Raw genomic sequence first — 26,854 nt, 5'->3', positions numbered from 1 at the left:
CGTTAGGCCTAATACCTGGTATGTTTTTTAGTGTGGTACACACACAAAAAACAACCCCAAAACAACACTAACAACATTTTAAAAAACCCACAAAAACGAGTGCCGTGCCGAAGCCACGGGCTAAAATGCTTTATTATCATTTTTTTTTTATTTATAGCATCAATCACAAATTGAAATATATACAGTATTAGCGTTGGAAAAGAAAGTTTTATTTTTGTTATATTTTTTTTTCTCACCCTCGCGAAACACTTTCTGCAAATGACCTTAATAAAGAAAAATAATAAATTAACCTAAACCACTTTGAATGTCGACCGTATCTTTTATTTACACGGCATCATGCGCGGAAGAAAATACCAACTGAACCGGGATTTCAGACAGCAGATGAATTGAAGTTGATTCATTGAACATCATTAGCAATTGTACAATCAAACAGATGCAACAATGAAAAGTGGAACTATGAAAAATCGAGAATGTTAGATTTGCGAAGGATTTATTCCGAATCATTGTCTGCTAATAGAGAATTCATGTCAGTTGCTGTGTCGGCGATGCTCACACAGCGCGCCGTCCAAATGTGAAGTTGCGTTTTGCTGACAGACATAACACTGTGCCATAATTTATCTGATGGCATGTAAAGAAGCTGCTTAAATTATAGTATTTAAAAGTTTCTTCATTTTGTAAGAGCTCAAGAAATTAATTCTGGTTTGAAAGACAAGATGACGGTAAAACTCGGAAGACGTAGCTGTACAGTACCGTTGGTGTTGGAGACATCATAATAAAGGTAACTGCGTTAGCTTCGCTTTTTGTTTGGTAATTTGTTGGATATTATCTTTTGCTGATCTTATTTGAGCTTGGAGTAAATTTTACATTCTGAACATTTTTATTTGCACTTATCTGCTTAATATGTATTGCTGGGATATCATATAGAATATGAAGTCAGTATAATGGTACTATATTTTACATATTTGAATGATAAAAGACTGGTAAATGATATAATGATAAACTACAAAATAAATAATTTGCCCATTATCCCAAATATGTTAATTAAAACAAACATTGAATGTAAATTCAGATATAATGAGCAGTTGTAAGAAGTAAGAAATAACATTTTATCCATTGAACCTGTTATGTGTTATCATCATCAGTTTTAAAATAAACACATGGAGACAAGTTTGCTTAAATTCTAAAATTAACACACACACACACACACACACACACACACACACACACACATGGTATTTTAATCTAATACAGAAATGGTGACATTGATATATGCAGACCAATAGTTTTTTTTCTTCTACAGATATAAATTAAAAAGCCTAATTCTGAGAGTTTCACCTACAACATTCATGATGGGAAAGGGCCACTAATTAAGAGCTGACATATGTGGAAGAAAAATACCATCCATGTTGAAAAGGGCTAGAGGTAATGTGAGAAAACATAATTTATCAATCTTATTTAACATTATTGTTGATATTTTATCTCAACTGGTCAAAAGGCTAAGTGGGTTTATGTAATGGTCCAGAGTGTGTTATTTATTTCACATCCCCTTCTGTCTTTCAACAGTAAGAAATTAGCTACTTTGGAGTCCATAGTTCTGATCAATTTGTTTATATAAAACTTGGTTTTGGGCTTAAATCAACATCTTGGAAAAATCTAATAATGAGCAAAATCCAAGTATATACATGTGATCATGTATAAGATTAGTTGAGTTTTTTAACCAGCCTAAAAGCCATCCTTCCACAATATAGGCTAAAATCATTAAGTTGTCCTTGAAGTTTGATGAGTGTTAACCATTAATAATAATAAGGTGATCTTTCATCTGAGTATGTTACCACCGCATGCAATATTTATACATGTAGTGCAGTTTTTACTAAACTTAGAATACATGCTTATATAAATGAGATCTAGATTGAAGAAGTGAAGATGCATACAAATACATGAGGTTATAACCACTACTGCTGATTCAAGTTTGATCATGCTTGGCCATTGGGCTTATATAGTCAAGTTTCACAATGATGCTTATTATGAGTGTGATAAAGGTATGGTAGTGAAGTGACCTTGCATCTGATTGGCAGAGTTTCTTATGATTTGCACAACAGTGTTTATGCTCCAATTTAGATCTGACTTGTTTAATTATTTGCTTGTATGTCTGAAGCTATAAGCAAAATCTATGCATATAATGTGGTGGTTCTACATCTCACTAGCCATTCTTGCTACTGCTCTTAAAACTATTTCTCATTAATTTTATCAGACTTGGTGAATAGATTTATCTCTTCAAGATATAGCAAAAGAGCAATTTTGTAAAAAAAATATTCATTCATATTAAACTCAAATTCTGCATCTGATTGGTTGACCTTGCAAATACTATAAGGGCTCTATTTCTGACAAAAAGATTATTTTGATCTAATGTAGCAGAAATGCTTATATGATCAAAACATTGAACATATTTGATGACAAATAAGAAATAGTTTTTCATGCAAATTTGATAAACATTGATAAATCGGTTCATATCATTAAAAGCTTGGAAGAGTTTGATTACATGCGAGACCATCACATATTAATCATTCTTTATTTAGAGAATTATTTTTGTCAGGATTTAGTAAAATATGTAAAATCAATATGGACTGGTTTTGTTATGTACAGCAACACTAGTTGTTTACTGAGTACTGAGGGAATTGGAGTAAGGCAAGGGTACATTGCAGTAGGTAACCTGGTTGACTTGATAACATGATTTTAACACAAACATTTTTATCAGGAGTCTAGCATACTAACCAATGATTCACTGCAGATCCTGCCCCCATTAGTTACCTTTTAATACATAAAGCATTTGGGTTTTTTATGTCACAAATCCCATAGGGATTAAAATTAACATCATAGGTCTCACTGGATAGTTTCGTATTTTGACATCCCTCTAATTTTTAAGGTAGAAGGCATGAACCTAATTATCACAAGCCTAGCATTTATAAATTTACACATAAGCTAAATCTATAATGTGGTTCAGATTTACTTTGAGTTAGGCATGGAAATAGGTTGGCTTGTTGGTGACTGCCTGTCACAGTTAGATGAGCATTGGAGATCATATGCATAACTTAGTCTGCAAATGAGCTGCCGACTTTTATTTGTGTCTGCTACAGAGGTAAATATAAAAAAATCTTGATGGTAGAGGGGTGATGAAAAGTATGCTAATTTGTTATAGTACTAGTGAACTTTATTCATGCATAAGGCACATACTGATTCTTTTAGTTGCCTTGTCACAGAAAAATATTGAAAATAGCTATTTCTAGTAAAAAATGAATGTAAAATGTACCTGCATCCTTTGACCCTACCAGAACCAAACTAAAAGCTCAAATTTGTGCAGCTGCTTTTGCTCAGCACAAACATAATTGGGAGTATAACTGCTAACCCTACCCTCTAGCACACATTTAAGATCTTTAGAGTTTTTAAATACAGCCAGGAATTACATCACAATTAATACTTCCAGTTCAGTACCCACGAATGTAGTTCTAGTCTATTTTTAGAACATTTTTTCCTCTCTCATTTTGGTGGTGATAGAAGAGTTTTATTTATGCATTTTTGGTAGGGATTTAAAGGTAACTGTTTATTCTTGATAATATGAGCTCAGGGTGTTGTTGTCTGTATGTATTTTGGCGACAGTGCACAGTGAGTAATAAGGCCTTGGTGATGATCTGGAAGTGAAATACGTGTTCTGGTTACATGCTGTTATGTTGACAGTCAATGATCTAAAAAAAGAGCACGTCAACCTTTGACAAGAACTTCACCGTGAAGTCATCTTTGAAGGTATTTTAGATTAACATATGATTTGCATTGATTGTCAAACAGTGGAAAGGTCAGTACTGAGAAACAAATGTAGAGAACATATAGTAAAATTAATTGTGTACTATGTCCTGTCAGGGCAGTATTGGAGCAAAGTTTAAATTGGTATAAAATCTTTATTATTAATGATAGACACATGAAATTTTAATATGTCATGTATATTGGCTTTTAAAATATAAAAATGAAATTAAAAGTAAAAAATTAATTTTTCTTTTAAAAATTTTAATAAAATTAAAAAAAAAATAAAAAAAATAATTAAAAAACCCCTAAAATGCACATATATAATATTTTTGGGAATCATATTAAATGTTATCAGCATGTATGTATTCCTACACCATATAAAAGCTCCAATGTTGGATTTTTGTCACATTTTGTCAGAGAAAATATCTTTGTAGTCAAAATGAGACCTTCATTAAAAATACATGAAGACAAAATTATAATTTGTATTGGCCATTCAGCCTATTTATTAGGGGTCCAATCAGTTAATTTATGTGTTTACGATGGGGTCACTTCCTGAGTAACAAACATCTGCTTGTATAGCCTTCAGTAATTCTTTATGAACATAGTTATAAGGTATTTAGTGAGAGGACAGCGATGAAAACTTTATACTAGAACCTACTCAAGTTCTGTACTAAATCATTTTAAGCTGTCTGAGAATGAAATATAGGTCAAAGGGATAAAATATGCTTCCCCCAGGTATATTTACCCTTGGATGTAAGAAAAAAGCAAAACGATGTAAGTTGAATACAAAATGCATTCCATTTCATTGTTCAGTTAGGTTAAGATATTATTGGTGTAGTGCGGCATTGTGGCCTATATGATGTTATGGGAATTCTAATGATCCATCTTGCTTTATGCATTATTAATTACTAATACTATTTGTTAACTGACACTCTAAAGATTACATAAGAAGCATTCAAACAAATTATTTGAATTTAACTTTGTACATGGTTACATATCCCACATGTACAAATATCCATCCATTTTAGAATGTTTGGGATCAAAAGTTCACATTCATTACATCATATAGGCTGACATTGTACCTATAGTGAACCTGTAAAGCACATTTATGGCTGTGTGCACTGAAAATATCCCAAAATGTTATTTTCATCATGAATATGCCTATGTATGGTAACATATTTCGATTTAGTACTTTGACAGAGTGCGGTATTGAAACATCAGCTGATATCTGATTCCACTCAATCAATAAGCTTAATAATTGGTAACCAACACTCTTCAAAACACCATATAAATGTTCAAATAGATCATTTGAATTATGTTTGCACATTTGATCTTAACAAGTACATTGTATATGCCCCACATATGCAAATTTCCATCCTTGTTTACAAGTTTTGGGGATGAGAATTTCACATTTAGCTGATGATATAGGATTTATTGGTGCTTATAGTTGATTTGTATGACCACATTTGGCTGTATTCACTTGCAATATCCAAAATTGTTATTTCCCTCATGAATAAGAATGCTTATAGTAACACATTCTAATTTAGTACATTGTCACTTGACTTTCCTGTATACTGGTATGTAATAATGTTTACACCAATGATCAAACCTCACCACCCCAACATTGCCTTAAACTTTATGATACATAGTCTACCTGATTAGTTATTTAACTTGTAAATGGCTAAATGTGCTTCTAGAAACCTCACATACTTTTAGGATGAATTTAACACTTTAATACATGGCCATTGCTTCACATTTTTGAGTGTCACTCTTTCAAGTTTAATATTTTCCCCCATGCTTGCAACCTTAATGTTAATTTGAAATCACCATATCTAACACATTTTGACTTCATTTACATAGATCTTACTGTTTTCTAGAATTAAGTGAAACATATTGTATCTTTTCAGGTCTAGCCTGGTATCTGAAACAAAGTGTTAGAGTTGGATCAGCTTGGAAGCTCTCCTGAGTAGTCTGGTGGTAATAGCATGGTTTCATAAGGGCATGTGCAGTGTACTGCCATAAGTGACCAAGATTAGTTCATATCACCACACTGATATATGGCACCTCAAAGACATGGCTTAGGTTTTCATGAGAGAGATCAGCACCATTTTTCAGTAAGGTAGAACCTCCCTAGAAACTATTTTCCTATCCCATTGCCACCTTTTGTTGTTATCGACATTGAAATGGAATGCATTTTTGCTATAAAACATGGTAGTGGTCCCATTAGAACTTTAAATCTGAATGTGCTATTAGTTATGGAAACAACTGCCTAAGTACCTGACACAATAAATGTGGAACATAGCACCTGTCAGTGTTTCTTTAGTGTGTACACCTATATGCATCTGGACAGGCATATTGCGGTTTGCTGCCAAAATCACTATGAGCTATGATGCTTCACTACCCCTGGGGAAAATGTTATCAGTTATACAGACCCAAACTACCATTTGTTTTAAATATCATTCATTAGTCAACTTTTCTGTCTAAAATTTGTCAAACTGTGTTTTAAAACTTATATGAAAATTTAAGTTTTCAATAAAATTTAGTTTTTAAAATTTAAATGTTTATTTAATTTGCCATTAAAACTGAATTTATCAACATTTGTAACTTTCAAACATATTTTCGGACAGGGCTTATCTTGTATCACAATTAGGTTTTTACTGCATTGAAAAATTCCTATAATTAAGGAAGATATAGCAAATTTAGTTTTGGTTTCTCAAGAGCACTTGGACCAGAACTTGCACCCTGTGGAACACCAGCACTACATACTTTCTGACAGGTGTCACATGTTTTCCTTGCAAGGAAATTCAAAAAGACTTCATGTATAAAGTTGAAATAGGTATAGCATGCAAATATAAAAGTTTGACTAAAATTGGCGTAAAACATGGAGCCTGTCAGGAATTACATCACAATTAATACTTCCAGTTCAGTACCCACGAATGTAGTTCTAGTCTATTTTTAGAACATTTTTTCCTCTCTCATTTTGGTGGTGATAGAAGAGTTTTATTTATGCATTTTTGGTAGGGATTTAAAGGTAACTGTTTATTCTTGATAATATGAGCTCAGGGTGTTGTTGTCTGTATGTATTTTGGCGACAGTGCACAGTGAGTAATAAGGCCTTGGTGATGATCCGGAAGTGAAATACGTGTTCTGGTTACATGCTGTTATGTTGACAGTCAATGATCTAAAAAAAGAGCAGGTCAACCTTTGACAAGAACTTCACCGTGAAGTCATCTTTGAAGGTATTTTAGATTAACATATGATTTGCATTGATTGTCACACAGTGGAAAGGTCAGTACTGAGAAACAAATGTAGAGAACATGTAGTAAAATTAATTGTGTACTATGTCCAGCCTTCTAATTATACAAGTTTCATTACATTGGTCAATAATTAGTCACATGTGATGACACTTGTAACTAATCAAACCACAGCAACTGAGAGCAGACTAAGCACTGATATTTATATGGTACAGTGGCAATATACAGTCTGTCTGCCGCAACACATGAAACAAACTGGACAAATCTGAAAGCCTTGAATTTGACTTTATTTATCTGTATGGTAGAACAGAACCTGAGTTGAAAAGCTTTTAAAGAAAGACCTTGACATCAAACCTAATAATAACTGCAGGAGTTATATTATGGATAATTAACCATTCTCTCAGTTTCAAACTGGGCATTCTATCTCATGGGGTTCTAAATGTAAACCAAGTGTAACTGATATCCTAATGAACTGTAAAGACCATAGCAGCACAACAGCAGGGGACCAGATATGTCCAGATCCAGAAATCATAGACCAGTTTCAAACTGATGATGAACCACATAAAAATTACACATCTGCTAGAACTTATGTTATGAAGATAACTTAAATTGCATTATTATTAATCCTCCTCCTCACATTCATCATAATTGAGATGCATCATATATGTTTTATTGTAAAATAGTTCATGCAACATAATTCAGTGAAGACCTTTGCTGCCAATTTACCAGTGAACCATTTGTTTCAATGAACATATTTTATGTTGTAACAAGGAGCATCATTTAAACATTATGATACACTTATCATACCTGTATATGAAATCTTAATACTAACACTTATACTTGCAATACTACTACTAATAAAAACACCTGCATTGATAATTTGATTATGTTCAATTGGACTTGTATCTAAATGATCACCAGCTGTATGAAAAGACATATTTTAATATATAGATATTGGATGGAATACTAGTTACCACAATTGAATAGTCATATGATAAATGATATATTATTTTAAACAATTCATATTTGCAGTGAAACATACTTTTACATTATTTTCCTTTAAATTTCATTTATAGAGCAGTATACTCTGCATTCATTAAATTACTGAAATGGTTAATAATACAACAACAAATACTGCAACTTCCAGAATCACAAAAATCAAAAGATATAAACAGAAACTTCCCTACATGTATCAACAGTTGTCACTTAATAGACAGAACTATGAAGATTTAGAATAGGATGTTAACAAATTAGGTATTCAAGTTAAAAAGAAAAAAATACCAAGTAAGCTTACTACCAAAAAATCAAACAATAACAGTGAATTTTAGTACATTCCCAGGAAACAGAATATATGATTTTTCTTAACTTGATCTGATACATCTTAAATCTATAGAAAATGATTCATATTGTATGACTAAAATATTATGTAAACAAAAATTCCATCACTTTTTTCAGATGCAACATGCATACCCCAACCCATCCTTCTTGATCATAAAGTATACCAGCATTCCACTATAAGATGGGGAGCTGTAGTGGCTCAGTGGTTAGCTTTCTGGATCTGTGAAATAAGGTAGGTTCAAATTCTACCATCAGACCAACCTGGGTTAGCTACCATGGTGTGTCCTTGGGCAAGGCACTATACTTAAAGTGCCTTGGCACTAAATAACTTACTTGTGTTGGTTTACCATAAAAGGCCAAACCAAACACAAAAAACAACAACTTTAAAATATGAGTTTTGTCAATACTAAGTAAAGGAAAATCATACTGAAGAAATGTTTTTGTTAATACAGTTTAATGGATCTAAAAAATCTCTTTCTTCTGCAGGAGTTTAAAATGTTAAATTAAAAAGGTCATGGTACACATTGCTTTGTTCGTACACATCAGGCTCCGTAACCCATATCCAACTAAAAATTTTAGTAGAGTCTGAATAAAACATATTTTAATCTGGATGATAATATTCTTTCTCCATTCATATATTACACCACCAAGATTGATCCAAATAAGATTACATTTTACTATAACACTGAGGATGAGTATGCCTCTTAACAACTGACAAATGTGGAGAGAATGGAGTTAAACTGAACTTTGATTTCTTTTCAACCATAGCACAAGATGATCATTTATTATGAAAAAACCTGAATAAAGTTGGAGTTCATAACCATGACAGTCTTGATATAATATAAATTCAATATATGATTGTTGTCTTGAGGTATAGTTCTGTATATTACAATCTCACACAAGATCAGGGTATATTTTAGTACCATACAGTTAATTCGGGATTGTATTAATACCTATTCTGGTGAATGAACATTAAATAAGATTTACTATTTTGGAACCAGTTGCAATAAAGTTTACTAAACGAGAAAATATGACTTTACTATAATATCTAAAATGTAAAATCTGCAAACAGAATACTTGCTTGACTTTACACTTCAATTATTTATTTGAAATGAATTTATACAAATGGCATTAAATTGGGTTTCAGGCTGGTAATGACAATGGTAGTAGTGAATAGGGACGGTCTAGGGACTAGGGAACTTCCATGTTAAAAAGGGTATATCCACTCTGGGGACTATGTAATTTAACATGGGAGAAAAAAAAAATATCCATTCTAGGGACAAGGGGAATTTAACATGGGAGAAAGAAAAAAAACTATTCACTCTAGGGACAAGGGAAATTGAACATGGGGAATAAATCGTGGGACTGTCTTGGGACTAGGGGAAATGGAACAGGGTCGGGACCCTATTTTAATAAGGTCCCGACCTGATGGGTCTATGAAAATGGAACAGGCGAAAATTGAAACAGGGAGGGGTCTCTATTTTTTTATTATTTTTTTAAACAAAAAAAATAAAAAAGGGGTAGGCAATTGAAAGTCAAGATCTTTTCGAGAGATAGGAATGGCCCTGAAAAGGGCCTTTGGTTTTATGTTAATATACCCGTAACATAAAGGGCATCTGTGACATCTTCTTCTTGACCTTAGGCTGCGCCTGACTGCAGGACCATAGATTAAGACTCTTTTGAGGCATCCTTGATGCTCCACATAAGATTCTTCGCATCCACAGGCTGGTGTCTGCCTGTGGATAACTGTCCAGTTGGATCGGACATACATTGGTATGTCCGTCCGGAACATCATCGAAGACACAAGCGTTGAAGATTGTACGTCGGTGCACATGTTGGGGTGCAGAGTAACAGGTGAAGGAATGCAGTGAACTGTACTTATTTATAGGGAGAGGAAGGATTGAAACGGATTGAGTTTGTTGACCAATCCAAACACGCGTTACACAATTCAGTCAGCCCACGTCCAATCCGAAGAGAGCAGTCTGTGACGTCACATAGTCTATATAGATTCGCTAGCGCCTGTGCGCAGTCAATCTAAGCGACAGTTTTTCAACATGACGGAAACTCAGAAAACGATCAATTGGGGTGCACTGATGGCGGAGACTACCCAAGGGAACCCAGACTTACTTTCAGAAGAGGTGAATTGGGATTTTGTGGATTTTTTTACCTTGCAAGAATTTGTTCCTGAACCTTCGTCACCTTCTCCTTCATTACCGCACATGGAAAATTTTAGACAGAGACAGAAAGAAGAATTGGAGAAATTTATACAACAGCAAGAGGAAGCGGAAGAAGCTTTTCTCCTACAGCAACAGCAGCAAGAAGAAGAGGTAAGAAAAAAACAACAACAAGAAGAAGCAGCAGCAAAGAAACAAGGGTGTCAAAATCAAACGGTCACGGTACTGTTAGACATTTTAGCGGAGTTAAGAAGTCTGAAACAAATGTATCAGACTTCTTTATTACGGCTGAAGAGAATACGACCTTCCCAAGCTAAACACTCCAACCCTGTGACTACGCCTACTGCACCACCCTTAGTGATTTCAACGAAATCATCATCAACAGTACGCAGTCCAGAATTAGGCCTTGGCCGTGGCAAAGGCTTAAGACAGTTAAAGTTGATTGTTTAAACTCACCCCTTACACCAAAAGAGGCCCTTTTCAGGGCCATCCACGTCTCTCGAAAAGAGATAGACTTTCAATTGCCAATAACTAAAAAAAATCATTTTACCCAATAGTACCTGTCTGTGTATGAGTGTGCGTGAGTGTAGGTTCTTATTTTAAAATCAAAACCCAAAGACACTTACCTTTTATAATTAATTTATTCTTTTATAAATATTTACAATTCACAATTCACAACAGAGCACTTTAAAAAGTTCATAGACTTATTCTGTCTCATTGTTCACTCTCTGTTTTTTTAATTTCTTCACCGTCATAGTCTTTTCCTCCTCTTCCTCCTCACTTTCTTCCCTTCTTTTCTTCTTCTGTTTCTTTTTCTTCACCTGTCTGTTTTCTTCCTCTTCTTCTTCCTCTTCCTCTGAAGAATCCCTCTCTTCTTCTGACTCCTCTTGTTTCTTTTTTGGACAGTCTGGTGACCAATGTCCTTTATCTTGACAATAATAACAGGTATCTTGACTTTTGTCTCTTCTAACCCCTTTTTTTTCTTTTTTGACGGTCTGGACACTCTGAAGACCAATGCCCTTTCTTCTGACAGATATAACAAGTATCTTGACTTTTATCTTGAAAGGAAGGAGAGTAGTCCATCGGCTGGTCTGAAGAGAATTTTCTAATGACCCCTCGCAAAGCTCTGATGAAACGTTCGATCTTGGTAGTCTCTTCCATCGTTGTGCTCAGTTTGAGAGTGAAATGAATAGTGAAAGGACAAGACACATACCCTTTATATACGCTGGTCTGCTATGACTATAAATTAGTCCATGGTGTTTAAACTTTAGTCATTTGACTTTTTGCTATCGAGATGAAATGATCCAATTCATTTGAGAAGAAAGAAGAAGAAAGTAAGAGGCAGAAATGTGATCTATCGCCTCGTACCAGGGCTGAAGTCTTGGCACAAATTCATGCCAGTGATTTTGAAGAGAACATGAGTGAACCAGAATCCAAACCCTCTAAACAAAGTTTACCACCCTTAGTCAACCCTGAATAGTACTATGACATTCGAGAGACGGAAAAGCGTCCCTCTAGAAAATTTAGAACTACAGCTTACAAATACACAGTGAAGTTTAAAGATTTCAAGTCTGAAGTACTGTTAGAGAAAGCAGAAGGGTTCATCACCGACATGTGGGATTCTTTGCTCACCACACTCAAGCGACAATGTCAACCCAAAGAAGATGATCGCTTGAGACTTTCCATACAACATGACGGCTTGAAATCCCCTGTTTGGATCGAGTTTAGCAGCCCTGCAGAATTGACCACTTCCAAAGTCATGGACAAGATTCAACACGTGCAACAATCTAATGACCAGTTTGACATCACCGATGGAAAAGCCACACTGGACATGACCCACGTCTCTCCTCCTCAAGGGACCGGACAATGCAGAAAGACCTTATTGGTCAACAACCTTCGCATTACCAAAACAAGTCTTGTCCAAATTAACAATTTTCAAGACCACATGTGTTTAGCCCGAGCCATCGTGGTGGGATGAACCTATGCCGACAAGAACGACACGGTAGAATGGAAAAGAGCCTGGGAGAACATTCGAAAATCGAACCGAGCCAAACAACGAAATGAAGCAGAACTTCTGTTACAACAAGCATGCCTGTCCAAAGACACATCCTGTGGCATTCCTGAGATGCAAAAATTGCAAGATGCCCTAGCTCCACGATACACCTTGAAAGTGCACCCTCAAGAAGTGCGCGGGTCTCTGTTGTTTCGAGGGAAAGACTTTAAGGATGGAAAATACACTCACCTCTATCATCACGATGACCATTTCGATACCATTACCACTAACACTGGATTCCTGGGATACAAATATTACTGTGAGAAATGTGACTTATGATGGTTATAATAATCGAGAGCAACACAAACATTGTGGATCGAAATGCTCAGGATGTTTGGCCTCTCAACCTTGTCTGAGCGAAGGGCAAGAACCAGTGCATTGTCCTGCTTGTCTGCGCACATTTGTCAGCCCTGCCTGTTACCAACAACATCTGAAGATGCAAGGTTCACAGAAGAAATGTGCTTGTCAACTCCTGAGATTGTGCCCAATGTGTGGACAAGGTCTATGTATCAACAGTACCAAGGCACACGTATGTTCAGGAAAGAAAAAATGTCACATTTGTCACTGCATCGTGGACTTGGAACACCAATGCTACATGCAAAAATACCAATCCCAACCAGAGAAAGAGGATGGTCACAAGAAGAAGAAAGGCAATTTCATCTTTTTCGATTTCGAATGCATGCAAGAGACCGGTATTCACATTCCTAATTTCTGCGTGGCTCATTGAGCGTGCGAGAAGTGATTCAAGAACCTATCTTGAGTTATTGCCCTCACTGCAGTAAGATTCCTGGAGGGCGTGAAAAAATTTTTCAAGGACCGAACACACTAGCCGATTTCACACAATGGGTCTTAGACCCCATCGACAAGACGTGGAGCCAAGAGGACATCGAACATTATTATGGAGAATGTCATCACCATGCCACGGTGATGGCTCATAATTTCTCCGGATACGATGGACAGTTTCTTTTGAGATGCTATACGGAACGTGGCACCGAGCGTCCTAAAGTCACTTTGAACGGAGCCAAAATCATTTTCTTGCAAGTGGGACAAGTGCAGTTTAAAGATTCGATGAGCTACTTAGCCATGCCTTTGAGTCGAATGCCTAAAATGTTTGGAATGACAGAAATGGCTAAAGGGTACTTTCCACACTTTTTCAATACAGAAGCCAATCAACACGCCGTTCTACCCCATTTGCCTCAGGCTCACTATTACGACCCTGACAACATGCGTACCGAACGAGAAACTTTCTACGCTTGGTACCAGGCTCACGCCTCCGACCCTTTCGACTTTCAGGAAGAAATGCTAAAGTATCGTCATTCCGACGTGGACATTTTACAGCGATGCTGTGGAAAATTTCGAGAACTGTTCACGGAACACGGAGGGGTTGATCCTTTGAAAGAAGCTTGCACCATTGCCAAAGCGTGTTCCTTAGTCTACCGACAACGATTCATGCTTGAAAATACTGTGGCTGTCATCAGTCCTCAAACGACCAACTATGTCAAACGTCAATACTCGGTCAAAGCCCCATGCTGGTTGCATTACTTGTGCGACAAGGAAGACAAATGGATTCAGCATGCCCGCAACGGACAGGGCGAAAAGATCATCGGAATGCATTCGGTCGATGGCTGGGACTTAGAAAACCCCAAGATCATGTACGAGGTTAACGGTTGCTTATTTCACGGATGTCCCATCTGTTACCCTGACCGCGGCACTAAAAATCAGTTCTTACAACGAACCATGGAAGACTTGTACCAGGCCATTTGTCAGTGACGCCTAAAGTTAGAACAGGAAGGATACCAAGTGGTGGAAATGTGGGAACACAAATACGATCACCGTTTGAACACCGATCCCGAGTTTAAACGCCTCATGGAAAGTTACCAGTTCATGGACCCCCTGAACCCAAGGAATAGTTTGTACGGAGGAAGGACCAATGCCACCTGTTTGCTGTACCAAGCTGATGAAGAGAAAGGAGAAGAAATCAAATACTTGGACGTGTGTTCACTGTATCCCTACGTGTGCAAATATTGTTGCTTTCCTGCAGGGCACCCACAATTGTTCACCGAACACATCGACCTAAAAAACATTCGACACTACGAAGGCTTGATCAAGTGCAAAGTTTTGCCTCCCACGAACCTATACCATCCCGTCTTACCTCGCCATTGCCAAGGCGAACTTATGTTTCCTTTGTGCCGTACTTGTGCTGAAACGTGCAACCAAGATCAACCTTGTCATCACACCCAGGAAGAACGGGCCTTGACGGGGACATGGGTCAGCGTAGAATTGTTCAAAGCTCTGAACATGGGATACCAACTGTTAGAAGTGTACGAAATTTGCCACTTTCCCAAGACACAATAATTCCACAAGGGTGACCCCACGCAGAAAGGTATTTTCGCAGACTACGTGGATGTCTTTTTGAAACTGAAGCAAGAAGCCAGTGGCTATCTGTCCTGGTGTCACACTCCCGAAGACCAAAAGACATTCAGAGAGAAATTCTGGGCACAAGAAGGCATTACTTTAGATCACATTGAGAAAAACGAAGGCAGGCGATCGTTTGCCAAAGTGATGTTAAATTGCTTGTGGGGTAAAATGGCACAATGACCGTGTTTACCCAAGACGGAGTATTTGACCGAACCTTCCTGCTACTTTCAGATGATTCCCAACAAAGCCAAATTCATGAAACACGTGGACGTCGTTCGTGAGGATTTGATCTTGGTGAATTACGAAGAAGATCTGAACTTTGTAGAAGATGACCCCTTTGGAAATGTCATCATTGCAGCTTACATGACAGCTCATGCTCGCTTAAAATTGTACGAAGCTTTAGAACTGTTAGGGGAACGTGTCTTGTACTTTGACGTGGACAGTTGCATTTATATCGATCACCCGAGTCAACAGCACCCTGACATCGAAGGAGACCGTTTAGGAGCCTGGACAGACGAGCACCCCGATGACAAGATTCTAAGTTTCGTCAGTGGTGGTCCCAAAAATTACGGCTACGAATACTGGGACAAACAAGAAGTGCACACGAAGTGTAAAGTGAAAGGACTTACTCTGAATTATCGTACCAGTCGAGTGGTCAACTTTGGCGTATTGAAAGAAGCCTTGCAGTCTAGAGAAAGTGACCACCTATCAACCCAACAAGATTGTACGTTTACCCACACACCACATCGTCAGTCGACCCTTGAAAAAAGTCTATCAAATCGTGTAGCAGAAGCGAGTGCGGCTTCCCACCCACTTTACTTTGCCGTATGGACATGTCGGTATAAAACATTGGTTGTAAGAGGATAGCCACCCACCAGAAGGATGACTTCGCCACAGCAAGAATCGAGTGAGAAATCCAGCGAGAACTCCAAGTTCAAACCCTACCATTTTCCAGTCTTCTTACCTGACTATTGTGATTGTGCCCGTCGATTGGACATGTTTCAAAAATGGCCTACGGATAGGGAAGGATTACCTTCTTCGTATGTTTTAGCTAGAACAGGATTTGTCTACTTCGGACCTGAGTCAGGATTGTTATACGAAGTACAGTGTTTCGCTTGCGGACTGAAGTTACGAATGGATCTATGTATCTACAAAGATTCAGTTATTCTGGAACATACTCGATGGTCTCCGCACTGCCCTTACCTTTCAATGGCCTTTCCACCCATTAAACTACGGTACAATTATGACGGTACCTTAGAGACGGTACCTTCCAAAACTAGACGTAAACACATTGCATCCTATTTCATTGTTTTTCTTTTCCACATAATAGCTTATTTTTTATAAAATGTTAAACTTTACTAATCTTTTTTCAAGATCACTTTAGTTTGCAAAAATATATCTTGTCATTTATTGGCATTCTACATTGAATGTTGTAAACTAGCTATAAACCTGACCTAATTACTCAACTTAACTGCTGACAGAAACAGTCTACAGTAAATGTATTTCATTTCTATAGCTCGATGGATAAACATTACATCTTTTAAAGCTGTGCACAGAATAGGCCCACATATCACGAGTCAGGAAAACATGGGGGTGGTATCCCCTGTGTCCAAAATTAATATCATTTTGAATAGAATATTCTAGTGACAATTGCCTCTTTTCAAATGGTAAGCATTGCTTTTTTTATTTTCGTCAATCTGTCAACTTTGGTATGCATTTGGCTTTAATATTTGAGATGGAAACCTTAGGTGCATAGAAATGTCAGACAGCATTGTACATCATGGATGGTGTCCAACATACTTTTATGATCATAAAACAAAATCCCATTGTTTTAGTTATGGCCACTGATTTAAAAAATATTAATCCAAGCTAAATATAATAATAATAATAATAATGAGGACTTTGTATAGCGCCTAATCTTTAGAAGCTCTAAGCGCTTTGCAACATTAGACAACATAAAAACATACACAATGATATGATTACAAAAACAAACACCATGAAATTAGAAAACATAAAAAACATGCTGAGAATATTTAAGGTAGTTAACATTATTAAGTCATTAAGTTTGTTTTTGCAGTCAGAATAAGTAGTTTTGAGAGCACTCTTGAATGGGATCACTGCGTCTTTGTGTCTAAGTTCAGTGGGCAATTCATTCCATGTTGCTGGGCCCTGGTATGCAAAAGAATGCTGTCCATGTGACTCTGTTTTCATAGTGAGAATAATGAGTATATGATTGTCGGAAGAGGAGTGTAAGTATCTTGCTTGTGTGTACACATAGGTGAGGTCGGATAGGTATGTTGGACTAGAGTCTGTCAGTGAAACGTAGCACAGAGAACTAATGTTGTGTTTGATTCTGGATCGAATGGATAGCCAGTGTTGGGTACAGAGCAGCGGGGAGGTGTGCTCTGATTGTGGTACTCTAAGTATGATCCAAGCAGCTATGTTTTGAACTTTTTGAAGTCTCTGCAGTAGATATTAAGATGAACCAGACAGAATTGAGTTACGATAGTCCAGTCTTGAAAGTAGTAATGAATACACAAGTGTTTTAGTGGCATCAACTGAAAGATATCTGAGAATGGAGCTGATGCGTCTCAGCTCAAGATATGCAGCCTTGCATATGTTCATGACATGTTGGTGCAATGTGAGAGTACTGTCCAGAGTAACACCTAGGTTTTGTACTGATTGTGTGAATTTAATGTTGGTGTTGCTGATATGTATTGTTTGAGGTAAAGGATGTGAATGAGAAAGTCTTTGTGTTGTAATCAGAATGGCCTCAGTTTTATCATCATTCATCTGCAGCTTGTTACAAGTCATCCATGATTTCACATCAGAAATGCACATCTCTACACCTTGGATGGTAGCATCAACTTCAGTTGGGTGGCTAGATTTGTATATTTGGGTGTCATCAGTGTACAATTGGTGAGACACTGGATGATGATCTATGACACTTGAGAGCAGCTGAGTGTATAGAGTGTAGAGAACAGGTCCAAGAACAGACCCCTGTGCAACACCACAACATAGATCAACTGGGCTGGAGTGTAATCTATTTGCAGACACAATTTGTGTCCTGTGGCAAGGGCGATATGCAGATTGTACATTGCTAAAAAGACTGTTTGAATTCAGACAAGATGCAAGCTGGGATTGAACAACCTTTTGTAAGATTTTTTATATGAATTGGAGATTAGAAACCGGGCAGTAGTTCTTTAAATCCTTATGGTGTAGTGTTAGTTTCTTCAGCAGAGGTTTTACAATGGGAGTTTTGAAAAATGATGGAAATTATGCTGATGAGAGAGAGGTATTAATAACATCAGTTAGTGAAGGCAATACTGGATCTAAGCACTCAAGCAGCAGTGATGTTGGAATTGGATCAAGTTCACATGACTTTGGTGCACTCTAGGATGATTACTTAAAAATGCATTTATTGGTGGTGAGAGACTAAATACATGACTTGATAATTGTGTTTAGCATTAATTGGAAAGCTGAAGATTAGTAATCTTTTGACATACATATCTTAATTGTACCATTTAATTTACAAAATTCAATGTAATTTGCATTGGTAAAATGTGTAGCACAAGAAAAGTCATTATGAATCAGAGATAAATCATATCTTTGTTTTGTCTGGAGCTTGACTAATTTATTGCACATTTCTGTACACTATTTTGTCTTTAATCCAGGATTATTCACTGCATTCGGATGCATTTCATGGTGAAAATTCACCAGCTGGATTTAAAAGTGGTGAATATTGCTAGCGATTGTTCTGCAAACCCTGTATGTCACAAGGAGTCAGTGTATTCAAGGACTCATACAGTATTTACAAGTTCTCATTGACATTTCAGATGAAAATGAAGAACTGAAAAAAGATGAAAATCTCAAGTGGAAACCTTTCTGGTCAGCCATCTCATCCAAAACTTCCTGAAATGGAGAGTATTTTGCAGACTCCAAGATTTCCTCTTATCCTGCTGGTATGTTCTATTTAGTTTATCTGGTCTCTTTTTATTTTTTATCAATTGCTTTCATACCATGCCACAATTGGAAATTCTTTATCAAAAGTATGTATAAATTTCATCATTTTTCTGTCTGTTTAATAAGATGTGTTTAAGATTACTTACTTACTCATGATGCTGTATATATGAGATTAGATGTTTTGTTAAAAAAGAATGCATTTTGTGATATATTGTATCACTGCTTTATATACAGTGGTCATTGCAACCAGTATGCATTTTGTTTACATGCCAAAAAGTCCAGTCTGATTTCTTTGTTTCTTTTTTACTGCAATTAAGGAGTAGTGATAATCTTTATACTCTTAGCTGCATCCAGAAGGACAACACCATCACCATCCCCATCCACTCTGGAGTGGAGAATATAAAGATTTCTCTCTGCCAGTTCCTCTGCAAGTAGTAAGTATTGAGGATGGAAAAAAATGTACATTATAGAATAATGAAACAAATACTACAGGTGTTGACTTTTATATAATCTCTTATTTCATTTACAGCTCTCTAAATACGAGTAGGTCAATTATACACTGTATTTATGAATTTAATTCTCATCTAAGGTAGTAGAACTGTTTTATGTTTGACAAAATGTTGGGTAATTTGTGACCATACACTAAAAACACATTTTGTAGCATTTAAAAATGCTTATGTTCAATGCACGTAAAACTCATTGGTTTGTTGTCACTTCAGTTGATAATAGTCTTGTCATCTTGTAGACATTTTGAATGTTAGTGTTCAATGCTAAGGTCATATACATTGATTCAACATCAAAATTTGTTTGCAAAATGGAAGATTATGACATGAAAGCACAAGCTCTTGTAGCTTAGATACTGTTATTTCAGAACATTGTGAGATGTTAATTAATTAAATTATAGGTCATAAAACATACTGTTCAAGACTTATTTGTGCAAATAAACAATGAATTGTTTTTCATTGATGTGTCGACTGTTCATCATTCCATTGGTTTTTTTTATTTTTCTTTCTGATGGATACCATTTTCTTGTGTAAGTCAGACGCTTAAACCATCTACATTGAATACAGACTTTACAGACACCAGCAGTGAAACAACATATCCAAGGAATAAAAAAATAAAGGATTATGGGAAAAGTTTTCATATAAACTGTACAAAAACCATGTATTTCATTCCATAAATATATTTCATTGTTAAACCCATGTTCACTGTACAGATCTTTTTAAGGAGTTTATAATAATGATCTTGATCTTTCAAAACTAATTTCATCACAAATCTGTTACAGATTTCCAGTTCAATGTACTTATGAAACTGGACACAAATATTGAGAATTTGTTGGAGCAGCTGGCCCTCCAAGTTCATACACAAGGCCCAGACACAGAATATAGAGAAGAAATTCTTGCAATGCCATGTGATTCAGTGGAGGAACTAGAGGGCCTTTGCCAGAGGTTGGAGGAGAATCCCAAACTCTCCAAGAAGATGGTAAATTGGGGCTTTATTTTCTATTTAAAAAAACTGTTATAACCTTTATTTGCTGTTGTGAACCTCAATATGCATTATGCAAGTTCTGCAGTGCCTGTATAATTATTTTTGGGGGTGGGGTGAACATGTAGTGGTCGGCTGTTTTGTCTTACGGATGTAGGCCAAAACATGTTTAGAGATGAACATGTAACAGGTATTTTACTACATATACACTATTACATATTATGTGGCTACTTTAATTCAATCCTTGAGTGAATGTCATTTATGAAGTTAATAGATTCACGGTGGTTAATTTGGTTTATAATTGCTATTAGTACATTGTGTTGCATAGTTAATGTTATCAAATTTTTTCAAAGTTAGAGAAATTAAATTTGCTTGCAAAACCATGGCAAAAAATAACTATATACAAGCATATTTTGTTACATCGATCATGAAATACTACTACTAATAATAATATCAAAATCAAAAAATAGTAATATTATTATTATTATTATTTTCAGATATGCTACTTGAGCTCCCTTGGCAGGTTTACAATTGGGGATAGTGTCTGCAGGATGATGAAAAAGCTTAAAACAAAAAGACTGGCCAGAGTATAGTCCAAAGGGACGTAAAGGGAAAAAAGCATTTCAAGAGCTTGTGATATGTCAGGTTTTGATAAGTAAGTATGGCTTGATTTAAATTGTGTTTTTCATGTGACTTGCCAGAGATTTTTAAATGAATTGATAAAGTAACTTGAGACCACATTTCAAAGTACATGTTTTAAAAATATTCCATTGATTATTGCTGGCATTTAGAAAAATGCAATGCATCCTTTGTTGTGAAACTTTTTTAAAACATTGTATTATTCTTGCAGAAGCCTGCTTGAAAACTAATGGCAAAGCAAAGGCAAATGGAATGGAAGAGACCATATCAGAGACCCTCAAATATGCACCCAACCAACGCAGAATGATAAAAAAACAAGGTAATCCAAATGACTCTTATTTCATCAATATTGGATTCAGTTTCGTCTTTTAAAGCATAGTATTTGCAAAGCGGATGCATTTCTAAACTGATAACAAAATCAGCTTATCCTATTGCCCAGGACTATCAAAGCTAGAGTCCAGCTAACTACAATATGCATATATCTTGTCTGATCGGACAAGTGCCTCCATTTGGAATTTTTATTCACATGAAATATTTGGATGAAATAAATTCATCTTTGTGCAAATTGATTGCACCATCCACTTGCCAGAAATGATAAGTAAGTGCAAAGTTTCTTGTATCATGGCTTAACGATAGTAAGGGAAGCACAAGTGCAGTGAAGAAAATTTCATACATTTTTATAATGCTGATTAACATGACTTCTGCATATGTAACTAGTGCTGAGATGATATGACTTTATTTAAGCATTACAATTTTGTTTTAATTTGCAGGTGCCTGAGCAGAAGAAGTAATAGATAAACTTTACAGTGGAGTTGGAGACTGATTCTGATTCATAATCTTAATTAAATCTAGAAAATAAACATTAAAGTCATATTAAAATATCTGTTGTATTGTTTCCTTCTTTCATTTTTCTCTTAAAAACAAATGTCTGAACCTTTAGTCTGTAAATTCAGTGGATTCCTTATCAGCCCATCTACTTTTACTTTACACCATGCTACTTTAAAAAAAAAATGAATTATCCCCATTGGGGTAGGTCCCCCAACCCCCCACCCTACTTTGTCAACTTACCTGCCACATTTAAATCTAATGGAAGGCCCTGCTGTAAAGCCTGTTAGTAAAACTACCCAACAAGAGGATTTCATACATTTGCAACTCCTAGGTGGATGGTAATGTTTTCATTTTTGTAATGTAGATTTGGACATTCTTGCCACCAGTATGGAATATGTGTTTCAGAAACACAAGCAGCTTTCATCAGATTTGCATATAGGTTTTATATGTTGTGAGTATGTTGTAGGAAGTTTTTTTAAATAACATCATATGAGATGATGCCAGTGGAAATGGCAGAAAAGTGTCTGTATTGTTCACCAACTACACCTTGTTCTTACAAAATGTGGCTGTTACACATTCCCATGATGATGTCACTGACAGCCATCAGTGAGGAATGCCCCAACAAGCATAATACAAATTGCTTCCATTGTAATTGTTACAATTCCATTCTGACCACTCCGGTGTCCTAGTGGTTAGAGCGTCCGCCTCAGAAGCGGGAGGTCATGGGTTCAAACCCCAGCCAAGTCATACCAAAGACTTACAAAAATGGTATTAACAGCTACCTCGCTAGACGCTCAGCATTAAGAGGTTAGTGTTAGGACTGATCGGCCTGGTGTCAGGATAATGTGACTGGGTGCAACATCATACTACATGTTTGCAGCATGATGCCCCAGTGCTATACATCACTATAAACTGCCACACTGCAGACATCGTAGCAATATGACTGAAAAATTATTCAAGCTACGTTAAAAATCCAATCACACACACACAATTCCATTCTACGATCCAGAACCAACACTAATTCCGTAGTACAGTTCTTGCATTTCAATCCAATTTTGCTTTTGAAATGTAGTGCCACTCAATTCATAATGAACCCATTCATTTCAAACACTCGCAAATACATATTATTCCTGTCTACAACTGAAAAATATCTATATAAAAAAACGTGTAACTGTGTTTTATGCAAGGGCATGGAGATGCACAAAAACTTGCACCTGAAGCTTGAATAAATCCCCGACTGTGGATAAGACTTTACCCATCGATTACCCCAGCTTGGGGATAAATTCCGACCGTGGCGATTTATTATATATCCTATGACTGCTCCAGCTTGAGGGCAAAATCCAAGCACATCCCTAAAAAGATAACAAGTATAGCGGCTCTTTACCTTCTGTAGACATGAATCTGCAAGGCTCAAATTGTCATTTTTAATATAAGATCTCAACATTTTTAAGGCCTTAATTTTAAAGACATCCTTAAAACCCCCAAAAGGTTATCAACTGGATCACCAGCCTTCGTTTAGGGTAACAGCAAGTATATATATATATATATATTTAGGTCTAAGGAAACACAATAAAAATGTTTGATTTAACAATGACATATTTGCCTCAGGTCTGTGATCCTGAAGTGAATATTAACTGTCCATTTATTTTCTTGGCTTTTCTTTACTAGGAAATTGATTATAGAGATTTCTGCGATGGTGAAGGCAATGTAAAAATTGGTTACTATAACATACTTTTTACGCCATGTTTGAAAAAATAAATCCAATGGAAAGGTTATAGTCTGAAAATCTTCATTAAATTAAGTTAATATAGGGGAAAAAACTTTAAGAGTTCATAAATATTTTTCAGTGCTGAATAAAGATATAACATAACACTTTCTGCTGTGATTTTAATAGTTTCTGAGAGCATGAAAAATTTCTAGAACTATAATGTATAAATGTTTTCAAAATATTATATTAATATGAGGGAAAAATCTGTTATGAAATAAACCGACAAGATCTTGTATGAATTCATGTTATCTTTAAATATGATATTTGTGTGAAAATATCTGGAAGAAAAAACAAGATGGTGCCACTCACACATACAATGTGGTTGCTACAGTAGCCATATTAAGAAACTTTTTATCGCTATTTTCTGAATGGATAATTGTGTCAGCGTGTCAACATGTGTACAAAATACTTATGTTGATGTCTAGCAGGTCCTGAATGAGAATTATGGTGCTGTACAGACATCCTATAAGGCCACCAATGTGGCCATCCTGAAAATCTTGTTATAACTACTTCTCCTGAATGAATCGTCATATCAGTGAAAGACTTCTTATGTCTAGTTGGACGTAAATGAAAATAGTGCCAATCTAACCTCCAATATGGCTGTTTTAATGGGCATCTGGAAAACCCCTTCCTTGCTACTTCTCCTAGATGGCTGGTCATTTTGACATTGTGCTTTCACTAGATGACCTATTTGATGTCTGGTTGGCCGTAAATGGAACTATGCATATGGTTTTGATGTCTAGTTGGTCCTAAATGTGGTTTTTGCTGCTCATAAACTTCTAATGGTATTATAGTTGGTTCCTTAATGAAACTGCTGTACAAAATTAAAAGGCCTTCTGACTTTCTATCAAGTTGGATACAATTATCTTTACCAGCTAGGATTTCTTGATCCTCTTTTTTATACATCAACCCTTCGCATATGTAGTTAGCTAAAACAGTATTTTGAACAATTAATTGCCCTCTTGCAAATAAAATCCCAATTGCATGCTTTTACCAGTGTGAGAGCTCCTTATATAAGTAGCTAAGTATTCAGTAACTGAATTTCCACATCCACATGCATCAACTCAGAATTAAAAGTTGCAAAACATATACAAATTTGAAAATCTTGAGACGTGTCACTTTGCATGGTGGGTGTTATGATTTAAATGCAACAAGGAAATTGAATTAGGGTTAATTTCTTTAAGCTGTATTCAATCATGGGGCCCTGGATTATAGAATGGTCTAGGCATACACATCACTAATCAACTCTCTCTAGTCCAACCAATGTGTGTATATGGGAAAGCTTGCCAGTAGCGTTATGTGTGTTGATTTCTTCCAATAAATATGTTGGCTGCCATGTAAAGTCTATGATTATCTGAAAAATGGTGTTAAGCTCCATACAAGCAAGCTAAACAATCAATGATATAATGGAACAGTAGACACCATTTTAGCTAAATATGCCAAGAATTGATTTAGAGACTTGGTTAGTGATGATGACTTAAAATTGGCAAGGGATTAAAAAGATAAAAGAAATGACCTTTCATGGCACTGTAATATAACAAATGAGGAAAAACAAAAGTTCATTGGATTTGAACCTTTTGTTTTTTCACAGTTTCAATTTAAGTCATAAGGCCCCTTATTTTGCCTTACCAAACATATAGCAAGTTATTACCTCAAACCCTAGCACTAATAATGCCTCACAAGTAAGCAGTCTTTTATGAAGTCTCAGGTCTGAGTATATGTCTAGCAATACTTATGTCCAGTTTGTTTATAAAATTCTTTCTCACATGGTACAGTTTTCAGAGAGACACGATAAATTCAACAAGTGTGGTAATGAAGGGACAGGCATTCTTTATTTATGCACACATCCCAAAGGGACATTGCTATGTTTGAATCAACACTGAACTGAAGAATGGAGCATCAGTTGCATCAATTAAACTAGTGTGGCCCACACAAAATACTGCAAGGACTATAATCAATTTATGAGTGCAGTGGGCATGAATTACTGTAGCAGACTGGAGGAAGTAATCCGAATTTATTAATATCTTGAAGTTAAATATAGTAAAGTTTTCATCTATAATCTGTGGAATCGTTTTTGCACACAGTTTGCAGGATTTGTCTTTGGGTCATCGTTTTTCTTTTTCTTCATCTTTCTAGCTTATGGTATCTTGATAAGTCTTATGGTGCCGTGCAACTGCACTTGATGATTACCACAACCAGTGACATTGTATCAAATCTTCTGGGATCAGATGATTCAATGCAAATTCCACATAACCTATCACCATCCTCATGTTTGCCATCTGACTTACTAAGTTATTTTGCCTAAATAATAATAAAAACAATCTGGTCTGATGTATTGATAGCGTTCTGAATGACCATAATATATTCTCTGTATCTACCCTAGAAAATCCTGAGTGGATCGCTGTTTGGTTTTAATAAACCAAAGTAATCCAATGAAAGGCATTTTACAGACACAAGTGTCTGTTTCCTGTATGCAGTGATTAAATGATAGTATTATGTCTTTATTTTTTTAAAACTGATGATACATATGATCACCTTCAATGTGCAATATTAGTTATGTTAATTAACGAGTGGGCAATATTTGAATTTCAAAGATAAAAGTGTATGCCATGATCACTTTAGTAGGATGATTTGTCAAGTGAGGTTATCTTTTCTGTTTGAATAAATATTGTTAACTAAACTATTTTCGCAAGTTATGACATAAGAATGATTCAAAGAAAGAAAATTCATTAAATTGAACATATAAAATGTAATACTGCAACAGAGTCTAGATGAACTATTTCTTCAGAGACACAATCCAGACTCTGTGGCAGCAAAATTATCAAATAGGACACAACTAAGAGACAATCACATTTTCAGTCACAATGGTTTGACAATTATCAAATGCTTGAATTCATTGACTGTGAAGGCAAAGTGATTTGCAGTTACTGCAAAAAAAGTTCCCAAACTGTCACAGATTTTAAATTCTACATGTGGACTTGTAAGTGTAACTGACAAATTCAGGATTTAATCAAGCAAGTCTCATGATAGTATTATACCTAATAAAGCAAAATGTAGCACAGTATATTCATGACACTTAGGCCAGCATGTACAAAATATTCCTCAAGTTACAGTTGCTAGCACTCCACTAAGAAATGTC

General features: G+C 35.9%; 1 long non-coding RNA gene across 8 annotated transcripts; it reads left to right on the top strand.

Annotated features, from left to right (window-relative positions):
- Positions 1–18: 18 nt before the first annotated feature.
- LOC149789694 (uncharacterized) lies at positions 19–22,002 on the top strand. 8 transcript variants are annotated; one of them, XR_016423699.1, is made up of 10 exons: positions 251–778; positions 1,301–1,422; positions 5,703–5,909; positions 8,505–8,619; positions 18,869–18,994; positions 19,340–19,429; positions 20,281–20,477; positions 20,978–21,135; positions 21,331–21,438; positions 21,890–22,002. It is a non-coding gene; the product is annotated as an uncharacterized LOC149789694 (long non-coding RNA). The 8 variants fall into 8 exon arrangements; XR_016423696.1 differs by having other exon boundaries at positions 5,703–5,914; XR_016423697.1 differs by having other exon boundaries at positions 5,703–5,914; positions 19,313–19,429.
- Positions 22,003–26,854: the final 4,852 nt, after the last annotated feature.

This window comes from Sinohyriopsis cumingii, chromosome 10, assembly GCF_028554795.1.
Source record: "Sinohyriopsis cumingii isolate HCF-2022 chromosome 10, ASM2855479v2, whole genome shotgun sequence".
NCBI classification, from domain to species: Eukaryota; Metazoa; Mollusca; class Bivalvia; order Unionida; family Unionidae; genus Sinohyriopsis; species Sinohyriopsis cumingii.
Note: the sequence above shows the minus strand (reverse complement) of the source record. Positions and strands in the feature narration are given on the sequence as shown.